This window comes from Athene cunicularia (assembly GCF_003259725.1).
Source record: "Athene cunicularia isolate RWA chromosome 6 unlocalized genomic scaffold, athCun1 chr6_part2, whole genome shotgun sequence".
Classification (NCBI taxonomy): Eukaryota; Metazoa; Chordata; class Aves; order Strigiformes; family Strigidae; genus Athene; species Athene cunicularia.
The window spans coordinates 3,073,111-3,092,625 of NW_020799106.1; the positions used below are offsets into that span (position 1 = coordinate 3,073,111).

The 19,515-nt window shown below is 41.3% G+C and overlaps 1 protein-coding gene across 2 annotated transcripts in view; it reads left to right on the top strand.

Annotated features, from left to right (window-relative positions):
- BICC1 (BicC family RNA binding protein 1) overlaps nt 1-19,515 on the top strand; it is a 71,541-nt gene that overhangs the window by 22,615 nt on the left and 29,411 nt on the right. The window contains exon 3 of one of the 2 annotated variants that reach the window (XM_026851987.1): nt 14,589-14,797. The exons of the other annotated variant lie outside the window; for it this stretch is intronic. The gene's annotated coding sequence lies outside the window, so the exon portion shown is untranslated. The remainder of the gene's footprint in view (nt 1-14,588; nt 14,798-19,515) is intronic. 2 annotated transcript variants of the gene reach the window in all.

A 19,515-nucleotide genomic window follows, 5' to 3' on the forward strand; every position in this document is an offset into this window, starting at 1 on the left:
CCTTAAACTCAGTGCTATGAGTAGCTACTTAATTGGCTTAGAGCCTTAAGCTTCAATCAAAAAAGAAGAAAAAAAGAGGGAGATGGGGATGGGGGGTGAAATTAATCAGGACCTTGGAGACCTGCAGTGGTACGTGGAGCTTGTTGACAAACTTGAACTTCTAATCCACTGAGATGCTTTTGAAAATTGTGCCAACTGTCCTGCAAGGCTGTACCTTAATTCTTGATGGGAACCCAAAGCATGTGATGTCCACTTGTGAACAGTCACAGCCTGTTCTGTCATCTTTAACTAGGGATGAAAAGTGATGCAGCAAAGAGAGCACCTAGGCCTCTGAAATGCTTAGATGCTAATTAAAAACAAAGGTAACCTTTGTATTGATTCATGATCAAGTTTTAATTTCCGTTGTCTCCAGCATGGATATCGGTGCATATAAATGGAAATACAGGCTCAAACTGCCCAATGTCTTGCTAAGAAAATAGCAAACTGTAAACCAGCTGGAGCTCTGCCACGCTGCTGCCGATGCGAGGATTGGGTCAGGCGCTTACAGTGCTGTTGGGTGCCTTCCCTTGTTCGTGTGCATCACCAGCTTTGCTGGGCGAGGGAAAGAGTCCCCCTGCCAGTAACCAGTCTGTGAAGGTGGGTAGGGGTGGTGATTTGGTGACTCTGTGCTGCAGGCACCCGTTCCCTCAGGAGAGGAGCTCTTCACCTGGTTACATGTAAATCAACAACAAGGTGCTACTAGATGAGCTTTTGGAATTACTCCACGTCTTTCTCATCTGCAAGTGGAAATGGAATCCTAGTGGGTCAGTTTGAGACAACATCACGTAATAGCAGTAGGCACAATAGTTTTTTGATCACCCCCAGGACAACCTTACTCTGTATGTTGTGAAGAATAATAAAGGTGCCCTCAGTTGTGCATTTTCCAACACCCTTAAAGGGAAGGCTAGTAACTACTTCTGCTAGAAAGAAAATCAGGGTAGACAGAACTGTTTTCACAGCTGCTAAGTAGCACAGTTGTGGTCGTATCTCTCTTGCCTTAGTGCATGCTTAAGGTCTGTCCCTCTGCCTCCATAGCTACCTGCTAGGCAGCTCAGCTCTCCAGCCTGGCATGCCCTGGTGTCAGACCCGCTGATGGAGGGGGCATTCGGGGCTCCCGGTTTATTGAGGCCGGTGGGGTTTTGTCAGCAGAATTTTTCTTAAAGCTTTTTAGTTTTGGTTCCCAAGGTATAAAGTTGTAGGTTTGACTTTTATACCAATTCAGTAAAGGTTTTCTTAAAAAATCTTGGCATTTAAATGCCTTTTCCTTGTTGGTGCCCATGACAACAGAACTGTTGGTTTGGGTATTTTGTGTCAGCGCTCTATGCACGGAGCAGAATTCTTTTGCAGCTTTTATTTGACCTCACTAAAAACCAGAAAAAAAGATTCATCCTGTTATGCAATTGTCCAGCTGATAATGGTGTATATTAAGGAGAGGTTTTTTAAAATTATACTCGTTATCTTAGAAGCACATGAATTTCACAACAGTGAGGTTCTGTGTAGTGAAGGTAGCTCTGTCAGGAGATAAATGGTGCTCTGTAATGTTTCCTCAAAATCCTAACGTGACTTGAAGCAGGAAAAAAGACCAGGTTTTATATCTGCAATTGCTTCATAAAATAAAATTTCAGCCAGATCTGGGACATGATCTGGGAAACGGCAAATTTTTTCTGTTAAACTTATTTTAGTGCTTGACTTTTTTACAGCAAAACTAAAGCTATTTTGCGTTTCTCCGTGCATAAAAACTGATTTGATCAATGGGGCATCCTATGTAGCTTTTTATAAATCATGCCGTTTAGGTGAAATAAAACTGAAGAGTTATTTAATCTGAAATGCAGAGTACCCTCTTTTTGGCAGCTCTTTATAAAATGGAGGAATACTTGCTCAGTTATTTTATGCTGGATTGTAACTTGTCCTCTGACTTGCTCAGTATTGGTTTATCCGACGTGATCTTGCCCTGATGAAAATCAAATAGGCGTTCTCCAAAGAAATAAGATTACAAAAATGCATTAATAGCCTGCGTTGTCAGCGACCATCATCAGGACACAGAAAATGCTGGCCAGGTAATTCCTGTCCATCAGTTAAGTGTTGTAGTCTGTCAGGCTTTAGAACTGAGCTTTTGGGGAGGCTGCAGTCATCTGCTTGTAGTGCTCTTATCTTGCCTGTTAACTATTACTACTCTAATAGCTTTTTCCTCTTGAGAAGGAATTACTCGTACTCTTCAGTATCTTTCAGAAGAGAAGATAAACTCTTGGTGTCAAATGTCAGTTGAAGCCCATAGTATATTTTTGTGGTTTTCTTTTTCAGCATGTACTTTTTCTCATATTTGATTGGAGAAGTGTTGAGAAAGGGGAAGTGTCACATTTCATGTTACGTATAACTCACTCCCGCTTCCATATGTTTAAATTGTAATGGTTTCAAGGGATGTTGAGAAGTTCTTGTATGCCAGTCTAATGCTTTCTCGTATACAAAAGCTTGCCGTTAATAGGAAAACCTTGCTGCAAGCCTGGTTGAGGATGCTAATTTAAACACATCAGTTATGCATTAAGCATTGGTCAGTGAGTAGTAATGATGTGTTAGGTTAGTAAACACAATTCCATTTTTTGCTTTGAGTTGGAACAAAAATGGCTTGACTGGAGGAGGCCAGAACCCCGAAACAGCTTTCAAAAACATGAAGAAACTAGCATGCATAGCAGAAATCTACTTAAGGATCTTGTCATAGTTTTTTAAAAAAAAAATTTAAATTAAAAAAAAAATCATATGCCCACTAGTATTACAGCAGGCTTTCCTGCTGGCAGTAGCACTCGCAGGTAGGGCTGGCTACTACATTCCCCTCTTCAAACCTTTGCAACTCCTACAAGGTGTCCTGTCTCTGAAATATTTGTATTATAACTAAAATTCTGATTATTTTTTTAATTGCTTTGGTTCCAAACATTCTTAATACTGTGCATTCTAAATATAGACTGAGTCTATGCCAAAGACCAAGTTCAAGCGTACAGAACCATCATTGATAGAAAGTCTCTTTAATGACTTCCTCTGGAGACTATCATTTGAATCATACGATTTTTCTGGAGCAGCAGTAGGAAGGAATATCTGAAAAATAACTATAGTATCATTTTCAGAATGTTAAGCTTTTCATCTGCAGAAACTTAACTTTGTATAAACTGTGCTAGTCGTTGTATTCATTCCTTGATTATTTGGCAAGACTAACATTTCCTGTAAAGCAAGTCGGATCTAAAAGGAATGAAATCTACAGGATAAATAGTGTTCTTGTGATTTTTTTATTTATTTCCCCCCCCCCCCCCCCAGATTTTTAACAGTTACAGAATAATTGTTATTTTACAGTAAACATTTGTCAAGAACTCTGGTAGCCTGTAGCTTTGGCTGTGTGGCAGCAGTTGAAGCTGCTGAATTGGTCTAGTTTTAACTAGTGAGACTGATACCATCTGGCAATGTTTATCAACCAAAGCTAGTCACTGAGGACTGTTGGCAACATACACTCACTGTATTAACTCTTGTGAAAAGCAAAGGCAAATGATCTCTTGTTAATGGGAGGAAGGCTGTGGGAAAGGAAGGAGTTGGGAATGAGGTGGAATGGGGGAAGCAAGAGACACGGTGAGGAAATGAGACTGATGAAGAGACTGAAGACAGTTGGACAAGAGTTAGATGCGATTCAAACGAATGACAGGAAATGTGGGATTAGAGTGGGAGTCTTACAGCAATGAGGCTTTTGAAAGTGTAGAATAATCAAGTGGTGAAGACGGCATAAAGATAATGGGAAAACAGAATGGAGGTGGAGAGATGAGGATGTGCGGGTAGGGCTGAGAGAAAAAGTGTATGCCAGCAAGTGGGGAGGGGGGTTTACAGCCCAGTGTGCATAAGTGTCTGGCGTGGACTTCCAATACATATCCTAGTCTTGGAAATGAGTTCAGGCGCAATTCTGAGGTTTCTACTTGATGTTTTTCCTGGGGAAAAGCTGGTGCACACCACTGTACTGGTGCACTTCCATTATTGTCCTAGACCAGTGATAAAATACCTAACATGTCGTTATTCTCCTCTCTACTATCTTTGTGCTACTTCCATGAAGATGCAGTTTAGATGACTGCAATTGCAATTTGTTAAACATTTAACAGATGCCTCTTCTTGCATCAAAACATATGTATGATTTAAAATACTGGGAATGCAAAACATTAATTTCTAGACCATGGGAGTTGAGGATATTGGCACTTCCTACTGAAAAACACAAACCAGAATTAAAATGTGTGCAAGTAAAACAAGACGGCAATAAAAAGGATTAAATTTGAGTGCAACTGTCATCCAGCTGATGAGATTTGTGTCCAGTGCAATGTCAAATGATGTAAACTGCTTGGCTTTGCAGTGCTGGAGGAGAATAATAGCCAAGACAGCAAGCTGAAAAAATACTGGGCTTCAGGAAAATACAAGCTGTTTTGTGGTACTTGCTTACAACATTGCAATGCCAAACGGTTCCCAGCAAGACTTTTAGCAATAAATTTGTCGTTATACTAAGCTGTACCTGTGCAAAAGTACGTTCTGTGTATCTCTCATCTCCCGTTTCTGTTGCGATGGAGTGCCGTGAGAAGTGAAGCTCATGTTGGCTTTTCTGCCTGTGGGTACTGTCACGTGGAGAAGGACAGACGTGAGTTGACTTGTTTATAGAAATACATTTGGTCACTTCAAAGAAATCTAAACTTTCAGAATGAGCATACACTTTCTGGGAAGGGGGAAAAAAAAAAAAATCGCTCAACGTGACTACGTGGGTGTAATATTTGTTGTTTTCTGCTTAGAGGAAATTTGTCTGAAACCGAAGGAGGTCCAGGGACTTCCCATCCTTAAAACGACTGGAGTGAAGCATCTTCCCTTCTGTTAGATATCATGATGTACTGTCCCATACTGGGCAGTTCTTCCACTGATCATTAATTGATGGAATAGCATGTATTTATAAAATCTACGGCTGGCATCACGTTGACAAAACACAATTTACACCCGAAACAAATTGGAGAAACAATGCAAAATTCCGAACAACTCGGTAACGGTAACTCGACACAGGCTGCTTGGAGAAGGTAGATCGGGTGCATAGTATTGAAGAAAGGGATTTAAATGTCACTGTGTATTGCAGATTGATGCCATATCCCAGAATAAAGCAAACTGGGGCACATGTTTCGTTTGTATAATAAAGAGAGAAAAAATTTTTTTTCTGCAACTGAGTACTACTGAGGTTTCACCTGTGAAATCATTCCAGTTACCGGTGCTGATCTTCAGAGTTTGGGCAATTTGGGGAAATCCAGGGGAAAGCAAAGGAGATGTTTAAAAAAAAGAAATTGGGAAGAGTTGTTGTTTTTTTTTAAAAAAAAAAAAAAGTAATGTTACCTAATTTTTTTTAAAAGGTTGTGTGGGAATAGGGAAAAGGTGATTGTTACCACTGTCTACTTAGGACAGGATTAAAACCAAACATTTGTGTCAGATTTCTCCTGGATTTTAGGGGAGGAGAACAGCCAATTATTGTAGTGAGTTCATACGCTTTGGGGGCCCTAGTAGTGGAGATTTTTCAGGACAGATTAAGTAACTATCAGCAGTGCTCTAGTATACGAGATCCTGCCACAAGAGTGGCTTAAATGACCACCTGTAATAGTTGGTTCCTTCACTTCCAAGACTTTTTTCTTTTTAAAAGAAGTGATGGTGATTTAGGTGCTTACTGAAGGATGCTGAAAGAAGGGATCCATGTAGGAGAGCCACAGTCGTGCACATCAGTGCACTAGGGAAGGGAACAGGCTTCTGGATTCTGTAAGTAAATACGGGGTTCATTCCGGAGTGAAGGGGTTAGAAGAAAAATAAACCCCAAAAAAAATTACTATAGAGAAGGCCATTTGTCGCATGAATTTTTGGTAAAACGCAGGACAAAGAGATTATAAATTCTGTGAGTTTATGACAAAATGGATTATACTTTTGATTGGCTGACTCATTTTATTAAAAATAGTGATGTAAAGAGCATGTCAGCCCAAAGGGAGAAATGGTCAAAAAGAGACTCTTGGCCATTAGCCTTTTCCTTGCCCCAATATACAATGACGGACAGGGATGATTTTTTTTGCCTATTTTTTTGCTTCTTCCTCTTTTGTCATTTTCATAAATAAAACTTGAACCACAGTCATCAATCACTGACTTGAGCAGCAGCTGAAAATGAAGGTGCAGTAACTTATATTTGAGTGCCTAAATTTAGATTCCGAAATTGGTGTCTGCAAGCAGCGTCCTTAGGTGTTCTGTTCTTGTCTGCTGTCAGGGAAAAACGTTGTGAGCGCAGAGCTGGTGTGAGAGTCGGTGCTGGTGGGGGCATTCCCCGTGGGTGAGACTTTGTAGAATATTTGGTGTTTGTTTGTTTTTCTTTTTTTTTAAGGTTCCTGCCACAGCCTCTACAATGTGTAGTTGTCTTATTTCGCAGCCAGTCTTCTGCCATCAGCTGTGCCTAGGTGTTTAAATCCCAGTGGTGAATCTTGTGCTGTCCCAGACAGTTCTGCTGGTGGACGTCAGGGGACCCCGATTTGCTGTGGCTTCTGAACCCAGACCGTTGTGTGCAGCAGCTCAGCTGTGCCTCCCCTGGCCTTTCGTTGCTTATTAGGTGGAGAAAAAAGCTGGTCAGGTACAGAGCAAATATTTGAAGTAGTTCAGTGAGTGGTTATAAAGAAGCATAAGACAGCTCTGCGTGTCCGTGCTTCACCACCCGCTGAAGCAGAGGAAAAAGCTGTAGAAAATCCACCCTCAGACTTGTGCTGAGTTGCAAGGGCAGGCGCTGAAATTGCTGAGAGGGGAGGGAGAGTTTGGTACCACGCCTCTGCTAGAGAAGGTGGAGGTCCAGAGGGTGGGATGAGTCAATGGGGACGTCTGGGAGTCACTGGGTTTGTGTTTGGGCCACGGAAGAGTTTTATTTTGAAAATGTTGCAGAGCTCTACTTGTACTATTAAAATGGGCTTTTCCCCCTTGCTTGCTGAGCAGCTGACACTGGTTTAATCATCCCAGTGATACAGCTTTTTCTTTTTTTTTTTTTTTTTTTTTTTTTTTTTTGCATTGTCAGGCTAAAGTTTATCCGGACAGCGAGGTACGTAAGGCCATAATGCTAATTAAAATCTTGACATAATCCTGTGCCCAGTATTGACGTTCAGCAGTTCCACTGGCGTTGGGAGTGTTTGGGGAGTGCTGGGTCACGTTTTCTAGTTTCTCTCAAGCAGTGCCTTTGTTTTGCAAGTCTTGAGTTTGCAGGTCATTTTTGACAGGACTCTTATGCCTGGTAGTAGCAGTAAACAAAACCAAGTATTTGCAGAAATTTGTCAAGAGTAAAAGCAGTCGAAGGCAACCTTTTGAGTGTGGCATACATTTATTATTGATTCAATTATCAATTTTTATTTTAGCTGACAAGTACAGTAAAAATAGAGTATGACTTTTCTACACTTAATGGAAAATTCATCTTTTCCTGCAAATATTTAGACAGCTAAACTGTAGGGACAATTTTCAGCTGTCTTAATGTTGTTTGTCCACAGCTGTTGCTCTCTCTTCCTGGTTTAAATAGATAGGACGTGACAGATTTGTAGAAGATGCTGGAAAGGGGCTGTGATTTTATTTATTTTTATTTTTTTTTTAAACTTTGCTATAGAGAAACAATCAGTAGAAAGCTAACACTGGTAATTTTTTTACTGTAAGCTGTGAATATAGAACTTGAAACAAGGTATTTCAGCATCTCGGAAGAAACCCCACTACCACCATTTTTTTCTAAGTGGACATATTTTCTACCTGAATGCCTGAACTCCCATACCTCACTATTTTCTAGTTAGTTCTTCTAGAATTTGCCAAGGTTGACAATATTTGTGTACTTCTCAGTCTGAAATGCATGCATGCACACAAAATGTCCAGTCCCATGAGCGGCTGCTCTCCTCAGGCTGAGATATAAAGCTGGAAAAACTCAGCTGTTTGCTGTGATGATGATGTTGGGCTTGCGAATATATGGAGGAATGGAATCTTTATAGTTCACTAGTTCTCCAGCTGTTCCCCTCAGGTATTCATTCACTCACCGCTGGGTTTCCTAATGAACCTACAGACTACCTGATGCGATGCTTTAAGTGTCGCTTATCTTAACCCAACTTTGTTAATGCTAAATATTTTCCGTAATGTGTTGCTAAGGCAATCAATACGTAATGGACTTAAATATTTTAAAGCGAGTCTCTTGCTGACACTGTGTTTATTGTTTGGAATGCCGGATTAATTACGGCATGTATTGCAGTCGCTGTATTCTGAGCTACATCTGCTTTTTGTTAACTTTCTCTGTCAATGAGAAACTGTCAGTGCATACTGTTTGTCATATTCTGAAGAAAAATTCCCCAAACCCTCTAATTGTGTACTTTAAAAATTAAAGAACCGTTTCGTTTAGATCACAAGTCCGTTTATTTCTTTTGTTTCTGGAGAAGCTGACCCAAGCATAGATGACTCCTCCCTGTTTTGCAATAAATAAATGAGCAGAAGAGACCGTCCCAGACCATTCGAAACTTGGCCACAGGAGTTCATGTTGATTCTTTTCAATATTGAGCAGTCAGACACGCACAAATCCGCAGCATCCCTTGTGCCAGCAGCTGGCAGCAAATACCTCATTTACTGGAGTTATTTATATGAGCCTCCAGATTGCTACCATTTCAGAAACCAGCCAGATGAATTAATTCTCCCTGCTCTGCGTGCAGGTGACAACTGAGCTTTTTGAGAAAGTCACGGTCACTTGAGGCTGTTATCTTGTTTGTGGTTAGCTTGTCGGTTCCTCTGTGCTGGAGGGCTGTGTGCGCCTACAGCAGTTGAACGCTGATGTGTGCAAAAATGTCAAATCATGAATTTGTATTGGCTCGGAGCAAGTTACAGAACATTTGTGGTCACATTTGTGAATGATTTAAGGAAACAAATTCTAGGTAGCGAGGGAGCCAGCAGGTGGGCATGATACTTTAAATATATTTACAGAAGGGTGTTTTGGACTGTGCTCATTCTTGTAAGAAGAGTAGGAGGAACAAAGTTTTGGGCTTTTCTGGTTTTGATCAGAGCTTGCTGTACTTTCTGTAACAAACAGCAATTTGCTTGTTTTCATGCAGATAAGGAAGAACCAAAATACTGACACAGTTGTACTATGAAGGGAATTATCGAAGGGCTCAACATCCAGTGAGAGTGCTTGGCAGTAACTCTAATAATTGGAATTTCAAGCCCTGAAATGTAGTATCGTTGTAATTAAATTACTTGAGAGTACAAATTTGTCACAATCTTTCAACAGAAACTGGAGTTAACTGGGTTTGGATTTTTTAGGAGCTTCTAGCCATTAGCAGATACCTTGCAATGTGCTCCATGCTGCTCGCGTGTAAACTGGAGACCAACAGAGTTCCACTCTGTGATTCCCAACCTTTTATTTAAACTCAATTTTGGGGCACACAAAAAGCGGTTGATGAGAATGACTGCTGAAATTCTCATCACACAGATGCTCAACAGGTAATGAACCTTCCAGAGGCGAGTTGTACTATTGAGAGACAGATGGACAGAAGAGATGCAGAGAAAACTTGTCTGAGAACATCTCAGGGATGATTTCCTGATTTGAAAGGAAACACTTGACATCTTTCAGGTGTGGGTTGTTTGGGTTTTTTTAAGCATATCACAAAGAAATTACCCTTGCAGAGGAAGCGTGGGCAGTGTGTTGATAACTTGCTGTGAACCCATCCCTAAAAATAAAAGCAGAAGCTTTTAAAGGAGGTCAGTGGTCCTCAGGAGATGCAGGTTCACTTCCCAGATCAGCTGCAGGCTGCCTCTCATTCTGGGGAAAGTCATTTAATATCTGTGAATAAGAATAACCCTTTAATGTAAAACACACAACTGTTAGAGTGCCATAGGAATATTATCACACTAAAAGCCAAGAAATGGTAGATTATTGTATTATTGAAATGTGTTGTTCAGTATTCACATCCAAAAATCGCTTATACTGAAAGCATCTTGAAGTTTTCAGTAGTCATAAATAATTTCCACAAGATGACTTGATTGGGTGCATCACAAATGGATTTAGAAGGATAATGGAAGCACTGCTTCCCTTATCAGCCTACTTGCTTTTTTTTTTTTTTTTTTCTTCCTGGAGATTACAGCCTGCACAGCAGTGATGCATGGAAAAAGCTATAACATTGCCATGCTGGCCGTAGGAAAAAATAAAATGTGCATTGTGCTTAAAAAAAAATAATAATAAATTGTTCAATGAATGGCAGAAAGTAGTTGATAACAATCACAGCAATTTTGGAGTCAAATTTCCTACACTTAATATTATCATAACTTTAAAATGTGTTTCGATATCTAACATTTCAAATTTCAAACTCGAGTAACGTATGTGATAATGATCTAACTTTATCAAAAAGAAAATGACTGCTGCCTTATTAGCTTCAAAAAGAGTTAAGGAGGTTTTTCTTCTTCAGTATCTCTCATTGTAAGCAACGTTGTTCGTATCTGGTACGTAAAAAGACAAAACAGGCGGTGAGTGTGGTCAGCTTGTGCTTGAGTTCTCTTTCAGTATGACTAAACCATTAAATCAGTGTTAGGCTGGACTGTCAGACTGGAGTTTTTCTGGACTGACAGTGCTTCAGGAAACCCCTGTTCTGTGCTGCTGTGAGTCCTTGTGAAGCCTGTCCCTGTGCATGCTCCGGGGGCCAACGCCACGCAGGTAGCTGATGCAGGTACGTCGTGCACTAGCATTTATCAGCAGTAAGTCACTGACTCTTCTGAATACACAGCACTTATTTCATATAAGAAGGAGCAAGCATCGTCACTAATGTGCGTTCAAGATGAGTAGCAGAAGGTCTGTTAGAGCTCTAAGCTCAGTCTTTAACAATAGTTCGCCCTAATGCAAATAGTAAAACCATCTAATGAGGCTTTGTGTGCTTACTCTTTACAGCATTTGCTCAAGTCTTACTGCTGACAGTGCAGTGGCCAGAAACATCTCTCCACCGTCTGCCAGATGGTCTTATATAACCGTTCATATTCCTCGATTGCATCTATTCCTGCTGTTGGGCTTCCAGCCTCAGGAGACGCCAGTCTGTGTTTTGCCTTGGCTCACAAACCTCGTGTTGTAGCTACTTGTTGCTCTACCTCTGGTATTAGCTCATCAGCATGCCTGGGATCTCCTCGCTGGGGTGCTCTGCTCCTCTGTGGGGTGTTGCGTCTTTTCGCTATTGTCCTGGTTTTGTCTGGGATAGAGTTAGTTTTTCTTCTTAGCAGTTAGAGTAGCGCCGTGTTTTGGATTCAGTGTGGGATTTGGTATGAGAAGAATGCTGATAGTACACTGATGTGTTCACTTGTTGCTGAGACATCAAGGACTTGCTAAGTTCCCGTGTTCTGCTGGTGTGCAGGTGTACAAGGAACTGGGAGGGAGCACGGCCGGAGTGCTGGACCCAGATTAACCACTGAAATATTCCATATCCTGTAACATTCTGCTCAGTATGGGAAGGAGGGGCAGCCAGGAAGGGGGGGGCTGTTCTCTCTCTTCCAGTTTTGCAGTTTCAGGATCTTGGTTTTCGGGATCTCTAGCCAGGGACAGGCTGGGTATCGGTTGGCAGGTGGTAAGCAATTGCATTTTGCATTACCTGTTTCTACTTTCTATTATTGTTACCATTTTCTTTCAGTTGTTAAGATGTTCCTACAAGTGTCCCTTTACCCCTCCAACCCTCTCCCCCATCCCGTGAGTAGCTGCAGTGTGTTTGCCTGCTGGCCAGGTTTAAACCACTACAGTTCTCCTTGGTGCCCAACCTGGGCAGAGGAATAGAAGGAGAAAGGGATAGTAATGGGAGAGGTAATGGGGAGAACACAGGCTGAACTCTGCTAGCAGGATGATCTTTGGAATTTCTGCTGTAAGTGTGATGGGGGGACGAGGGGTGGGGTTTGTGTGTTGTGTTTCAGTATTGTGATAATGTTGTTTTGGTGTGGGCAGGTTTGGGGTTTTTGTGTCTGTGTTGATGCGAGTGAAGTTTGTGAATACTCTTGTGTAACGAATGTGGATTTTAATGGCAGTTCTTAAATACATGATTCACAGAGGCAAGGGGTGGGATGTTGCTGGGGGGGGGTGGTGTGGTGGGGTTTCTGGTAGGGAGAGAGGCTACAGCAGCAGCCTCCTATGAGAAGCTTCTCAAAGCTCCCCCAGCTCCGAGTCAGACCCTCTGGCCAAGACCAAGCCAGTTAGTGGCAGTGCCTGCACCTCTGGGATAAGGTATTTAAGAAGGGGAACCTGGGTGGTGGTGTGGGAGTCGTGAGGAGGAATTGCAAGGAGGACGCCACCATGGACACCAAGGTCAGCGGAAGGAGGGAGGAGGAAGGGTGGGAGGTGCACTGGTGCACCCCCCTCAGCCCCTGGGGGGTCACTGGTGCAGCAGATGCCCACCTGCATCCTGTGGAGGACCCACACCAGAGGAGGTGACTGCATGAAGAGGACCAGGACTCTGTGAGGAGAAGCCCCAGCTGTTGGAGTTGGTGCTGGGAGGATTGCAGCATGCAGGAGGGACCTGGACTGGAGCAGCTCAGGAAACACTGCAGCCCGTGGGAAGGACTCATGCTGGAGAAGGTTCCTGGAGGATCCCCTGTGAGAGGGGCACCACGCTGGAACGGGGGAAGAGTGTGAGGAGCCCTCTCCCTGCCCCACACCCTCCTCCCCCCTGCCCTGGCACTAAGGAGGAAGAAGTGGGAGGACCGACTGCACCCCCTGTTCCCTGCGCCGCTGGAGGGGAGGAGGTGGAGAAATGGGAAGCAGAGCTGAGCCCGGGAAGAGGGAGGGGAGGGGGACGTGTCTTTAAGATGTGGTTGTGCTCTCTGTTAAGTCTTGTTGTTAATGTCTGAATTAAATTGATGTTCTTTTCTTTTTCTTCCCCTAACAAGTCTGTCTTTTGCCAGTGGCTGCAATGGGTGTGTCGTTCCTCCCCATCCTTATCTCAATTCCCGAGTCTTTTGCTTTATTTCTCCTTCCAGTGCTGAGTGGGGATTGTCTGGCTGTGTAGTGTTCAGCTGCCCCCTGGGCTCAAACCAGGGCACCTGTGTTCCTTGCACTTCAGATCTTTACTTGACAGCTGAATAAGTGCTTGACAATGTGCGTTCGTACCCCCTATGTTTGGGTTGGGGTGAGAAGCTTAGAGGTACTCTTGGAAAGACAGAGACACTCACAGTGTCTGACCATGCCTTGCTGTGACTTGAAATAAGAATAATTTTCATTTACTTCGTGTAGTTTTTGCTACCTGATTAACTCAAGAATACTCTACAGATGTTTCTTTATTAGACTTTTCATTCTTCTCTTTATTTAAAACAAATGAAAAAAACCCGAACAAAACAAAGAACTGTTCATCACGTTCATCGGGAACACAGTTGAAATAATAATCTCTAAAAATAAATAATCCAGGGAAGGGGAACTTTTCTGGGGAGAGTCCATTTCACTCTGTAGAAGTGTGATACTAAAGCAAAGTAATAAAAGAATTTGTAATCGTAACCAAAAATATTATGTTTCGCTGTCTTGGGCTTTAGTCACCAGGTGTCTGATGTCCTGTCAAGAAGCATCTTCCGCCCCCTTTCTGGTATTGCACTGCCCACCAGTTCTCAGGACGTTCTGTTGGTCCTGTTCACTCAGGTGTATCTAGTGCAAAAGTGCTTTGTCGGACACCAGCTGCATCCTCCTGTTCCAACCACAAAGTAATACTTTCCAACGGCTGTATAAAAATCCGCTCACGCAGTGGAACGCAGTCACTTAGAGCGACAAGATGTTAAAAGGCTCAGCAGTAATTAGGAAGCCTGAAGACACAAACTTGAGTGTTGTTGGGTTTGAATGCGGGAGAACTTGCAATGAAGGTTGAGCCCGAGGCGTGCGTTTAGGCTCATGAGTCAGACGTTTATGTTGCTTTTTATTTAACAAAACACAGCCGCGATGACTTTTTTTTTTTTTGCAAATGTGTGTGTAAGAAACTGAAATTATCTCACGGCTTACGCATTAAAATTGTAACCTTGCATACGAGCCTGTGTGCAGTGAAGATACAGTGGTGTTATTCTTGATAGGAATATTGTAGGTTTTTAAAATTCTCTGTTATGTTGATCTTATAATACTATCGCTTTTTTTCTTCCCTTTATTTCTTTTTTTCTTTTTCCCAGGCGTTGTGGTTCTGTATTTGTGCTTTGAGATACAATGGCAACAGACATTTAAGTAATGAACTCTGAATTTATTGGTTCCATGCTGAAAAAATAAGACATAAGAGGCTTTGTGTCCTGCTGAGAGATTGCCTTGCGTTGGGTGGCAGCTTAGGCTAAAGGCTGCAGAACAACTGCCCAAGAAGTAGCAGAATTGCAGCATGGCGTGTGCCTTTCAGTGTCTGAATGCATTTATAAAATGTCCCTAATGACTTTTCTTTTAAGAAAAAGTAAAATAAGGAATTCAAGCTATTATGGTGGTAAGAAACTGAAATTGTGTAACTGAGATGGAGTCTCTGGGTGATTGCAATTAATTCATTCTCATTTCTTCTTTTCAGGTTCTCTTCTTCTCCACCTTGGCCTTCCCCTTCTCCCTTCAAATCCGGTCACTTTTCTGTTTAAATTGCCATATGTTCTGTTACCTCTTCCTTGTCTTACCTCTTTGCTTATGCTTTAAGAGAAGTCTTTTCAACTTCATTTCCTCTGTCACTGGGTCCGAAATCCAGTCATCAGTAGTTTACTTCTCCAAAAGTAATAAGTTGTACAGGTAATCTATTTTTTTTTTAAGCTTATCTGATGTTTCTGGCTAATTTCACTTAATTCTGAGCGTTCTGAACATTAATTTTCAGTATTGTGCTGGGATGTTCCAAGGCTGCTAAGAGACCCAGATGTGGGATTCAGCTACGATTTGATGTAGAGGTGCACCTCATTTTATTTTTTTTTTTTTTTTTTTTTTTTTTTTTTTTACCAAACAGATTATTTCACTTTAGCCACTGTATTTAACGTAGCTGTTACAGGTTTTAAAGTTATCTTTTGAACTACACTATGAAATCTTTGAGAAACAAGATTCTTTGCTCTGACAGACATAGCACAGCATTTCTTCTGTGGGGGGAGTGTGTTGTGTAAAGTCAGTGTTTTACCCAGTCTCTGCTTTATGAGTATCTGTGTAGAAGTGTGTCTGTATACGTGTATGTGTATATAACTACTTTTTTAGAAATGGTGGAGATAAGTAAGGAGGGGATAGTACCCTTCACCATCATACAGTTGTTCCAGTGCAGGATTAAAAAGCAATGGTCTCAGGTGACTACACAACAGCAACCAAATGTGAAAAGAGCAAAACTGCTTTCTGTAAAGAAGTGCAACAACTATTTACTTTTTCTCAGCTTCCTCCCTCAGAATGTGAGTAGAACAGAAATTCTTCTAAAGATGGCTTGGCGTTAGATGCCACACTCATGGGGAAAGTTAGGAGTTGAAAAGTTCTGAGAAAACAAAGAGTATTTCAACTGTGTGTGCACATATAGGCAGTGGCTCTGGCTCTTCCCAAAACGTTTCGTAATCAGCTGTTAATCCACAACAAACAGATTCCCCTAGAATGCCCAGAGCCTCAGGATATGTCTACTCTGAAGACGCTATTAATTGCTTGCAGCCCATGTTGAGTTTTATGATGCTTTGGGTAGGCTTTTGATCATGCCCAAGTTAGCTCGTTGAAATCTCAATCAGAGATGATGATGCTGCAGTCTAATTTAATCTGAAAAAAAAAAACAAAAACAAAACCAACCCAAACTCGGCACAAGAACGCCCGTGTTGTTGAGTGCTATGTCTGAGGATGTAGGGGGAGTCTGCATTGGGAAGTAGCCCGTTGTATTCTGCCTTAATTGCATGAGTAGCTTTTTTCTTCTGTGGTTTAGATACTGGAAGGTGAAGTAAGTGCACTGAGGCCCACTGGAGAGCGTGGGGATTCTTGTGAATTCATAAGCCAACAGCAAGAAGTGCCCATGTGACAAATTTCCTTTCTTATTCAGTCAAGTTGCTTTGCATATGCCCTTCATCATGAGCATTTGCTGCGTGCTTTTAACCTTAATGTTTTTTTCTCCATGGGAATAGATTGAGCCTTTTTCAATTCTCTCTCATCTGTCATCAGTTCACCTAGTTTGCTCAGTGAGGGCCCACTCTAACAAATGTACACACAGTATTTCCTAATTTACTTAAAAGCATTAAATAAATTGTTTCGATTCATTTATCCCTTTTCCCATATTAATAGGAAGTCCTACTTGACCTTTTGGATCAATTCACTTGTTTTATAGAGCTATGTTTCATCCTGTTGTAGGGTGAATAATGTACTCGCTGTTTCAGTTGAGAACATACCAACTTACACGCGTTCATTTGATTTTTTTTTTTCCCTTTTTCTTTTAACTTCTCGTGTAGCTTAGTGCGTGTTTACTAGTAATTTTGGGGCAAATATTTTCTTAACTTGTCCTTAAAAATGCTAGGTCTCTTTTGGTCTTTGTTTTTCTTTGAATGGCTCAAGTTCAGTGATACTCATGGGCTATTCAGATCCCAATCAGCTATTTATTAAGACTGACTGTCATCTGCCCCGCTGTTGCCCAGTTGTCTAGCTATTTTTAGAATAGTGGTATTTCTGTAACTTAAGTCGGTTCATCCTGTAAACAAGTGAGATGCATAGCTGTGGTCTGAAGAGCTTGCCCAGACATTAAGTGTCATGTCTGAATTGCAGGAGAAGCCTACACAGTTAAATGTTTTAATTATTCGAAATAATTCTTGCCAGGCAAAAGTTAGCGTAGATGCATTTCACTGGTACAAACGTATTTTTTGCTCAGAGGAATTTTACTTTGTTTACTGAAATGTTGCACACAATAGTAGCAAAAATGCTGGAGGCTTGCTGGTATAGCTGTGGACAAAGACCGAGGACGTGGAAACTCTGCCAAAGTGTGGAGTGAGGAATTTGAGGATAGGAGCAATAAAAGACCACTTGAAGGCAGATGTCTGGCAAAATGAAGACTGTTGAGAAGAATTTCCAGCGTTTTCTCTTGTGTAACTTTAGCTTTCTATTTTATGTGAATATTCCTCCATTCTTGAGAAGACGAGGGGAGAGGGGGGGAATCTGTTAAAATTAAATTTCTCTTTTCCATTCTTAGGTAAAAAGATACTGCCCACCAAAATCGATTAAAAGGTAGAGTAGTATACAGTGACGTTTTCTAGATTTTTGCAAGACACTACTCATGTTGTTTCTTATGAATCAAAAACTGTATTGAAAGTATTAGACCCTTACATGCTTTTAGCACACAGACTTCTTCTGAAGCCTTTGTTCTGTGTTTACAAATAGTTTGTAAAGCTTTGGTGTCTCATTTCTTCATTCATGGTAGGCATCTGTTCTTTGCTCTAACTCTGGTTTTATTCAAAGTATACTTTTATATTCGAAAGCTTAAAAAAAAAAAAAGGCAGGGAAATGGAGATTTTTTTTTTTTTTTTTTTTTTTTTTTTTAGGGATGAAGTATGGCATCATGTCTTGGTGATCTGATCCAGTTGTCACCTGGACAACAATGACATTGTTATGGCCCCAGTCACAGCAAGAGCCATTTGTGAGACTCCGTTGAGTTTGTTCGGTGGGCGTTCTCGTAACGCTTAAGGCTGTGTGCAGGTGCTGGGGTCGCTTGGGTCAGTCCAGACGCTGGCTGGAGGGCGATGCTGTGCTTGTCTGTACTGACAGTACTAGACCCACGTTACACCTACTTATACCTTTATGCCTGATAAACCTCTTCGCACTTCAGAGTGCTGTTCCTCTTGTTTTGGCTGGCGTTGAGAATGCATTGCTACCGCCACGCCCTCTAGGTATTTCAAACATCACCTGTAGAGCTGTATCCAACAAACGTTTTTGTCTTAGTACTAAGGCAAGGTAGTAAATTTTTTTTCTAAACTAATAAAGGTAATTGTTAATCAGTGGAATAAATAATCTCTGGAAATAGGTGGCAGGGAAAAGTTTTTTTCTGTGTTCAGCCCTGTCTAATGTAAATACAACAGCAAGCAGACGTCACTTGTCATATACAAGGACTGAGCACCCTAAGGTTGTGGTGCCAAGAAGTAAAGTTGTCTGGAACCATTTTTAATGTATTTGGCTCCTTGTTGGTGACAACAGCTTCAGAAAATGTTTAGAAATCTTAAGTCAGCGGGTTGAATTATTCCCTTGTATTAATGCACCAAGACCTTACATGGTCATTTAATTCTGACTGAGACTGAAATCCTGAAACAATTTCAGATGCTCTCCAGTTTGGGACTTTTCCACAAGATAGTCTGGATTAACCAGAAAGCTGAAATTGGAGGTAAATGCTGATTCCATTAGGGACAGGCTTTCTCTGTTTAGCAGACAGTCTGATCTGCACTGGGTTTGCAAGAGGTTGGGGAGAAATTTGCCTTTTGATTATCTCCTGGTAAATTTGCCTGTGATACAGGGTTTTAAAACAGGGTTTTCAAAGTTCTCTACTTTGAAAATATATTATTTAGCTAGAAAAAAAAAAAAAAAAAGGCAGGTTTTCTGGCTCGTTTTTCATAAGGGTCGGTCAAATTAAGATATTTGGGGTTGGGCTCAGAAGAAGCGTTGGTATAACGCTAGGTGATTTTAAGTGGATCATCCCTGGAAGAGGCTGCTGAGCACTAAAGGGTCTTTAGTATCGGGGCAGCGGGGAAAGGCAGAACAAGAACCAGTGACCCTCAAGTGTCGGAAATCAGCCACAAATGTGATGAACCATTAGAGCAGACAATTTCCCACTTTTCCACATTTTCCAGAGGAACTGCAGCGCAAACAAGACAATTGATTCCAGAGAGAGGTATATTGAAGAAACTTAAGGGTCTGTAATATATGGAAAATGAGTTTATATGATCTAATTGCCCTCTGAAATTTAATCAGTTCCTGAAATGATCTGTTCTGTTGTTGGTTCGGTATTACTTGGGTACCTGTTTTCCTGCAGATGATACATCATTTCAGTGTACTTCCAACTCCTACAAAGCCAGTTCAAAGAATTTCAAAATCTCTTAGTTGCCGGTAACTCTTCGTATGCAAAATTGTGATGGGGATGTCGTATCTGGATCGTGTTTTCCTTGAAGGAAAGAGTGAGCAAGTTTCAAAGGAAGAATTCTGATAACTTTTAAAAACAAGTTGCTTCATCTCCATTCCCAACCACTGTCATTGAGAAGTCAAGTAAGGAGAGGGCACTTAAGACCAATTTTGAAAGATTTCATAGCATGTCTTGGAGTCGTCACTGGCATCAGTGGTTTCTTTGCTTTGTGGATTCTTCTTTGCTTTTGTTTTTAAAGTGAGTAATTGAGCTTTTTTTTTTCTCCTCTAAAAAGAACAAAGAAAGGTTAAATGTGGAAATACAGGATTATTTTTTTTTCTGAAGCTGTCGGTATCAACAAAAAGGAGGAGTCCAACTGAGATGAGAAATGGAAAAAAAAAAATAGGTATTTTAA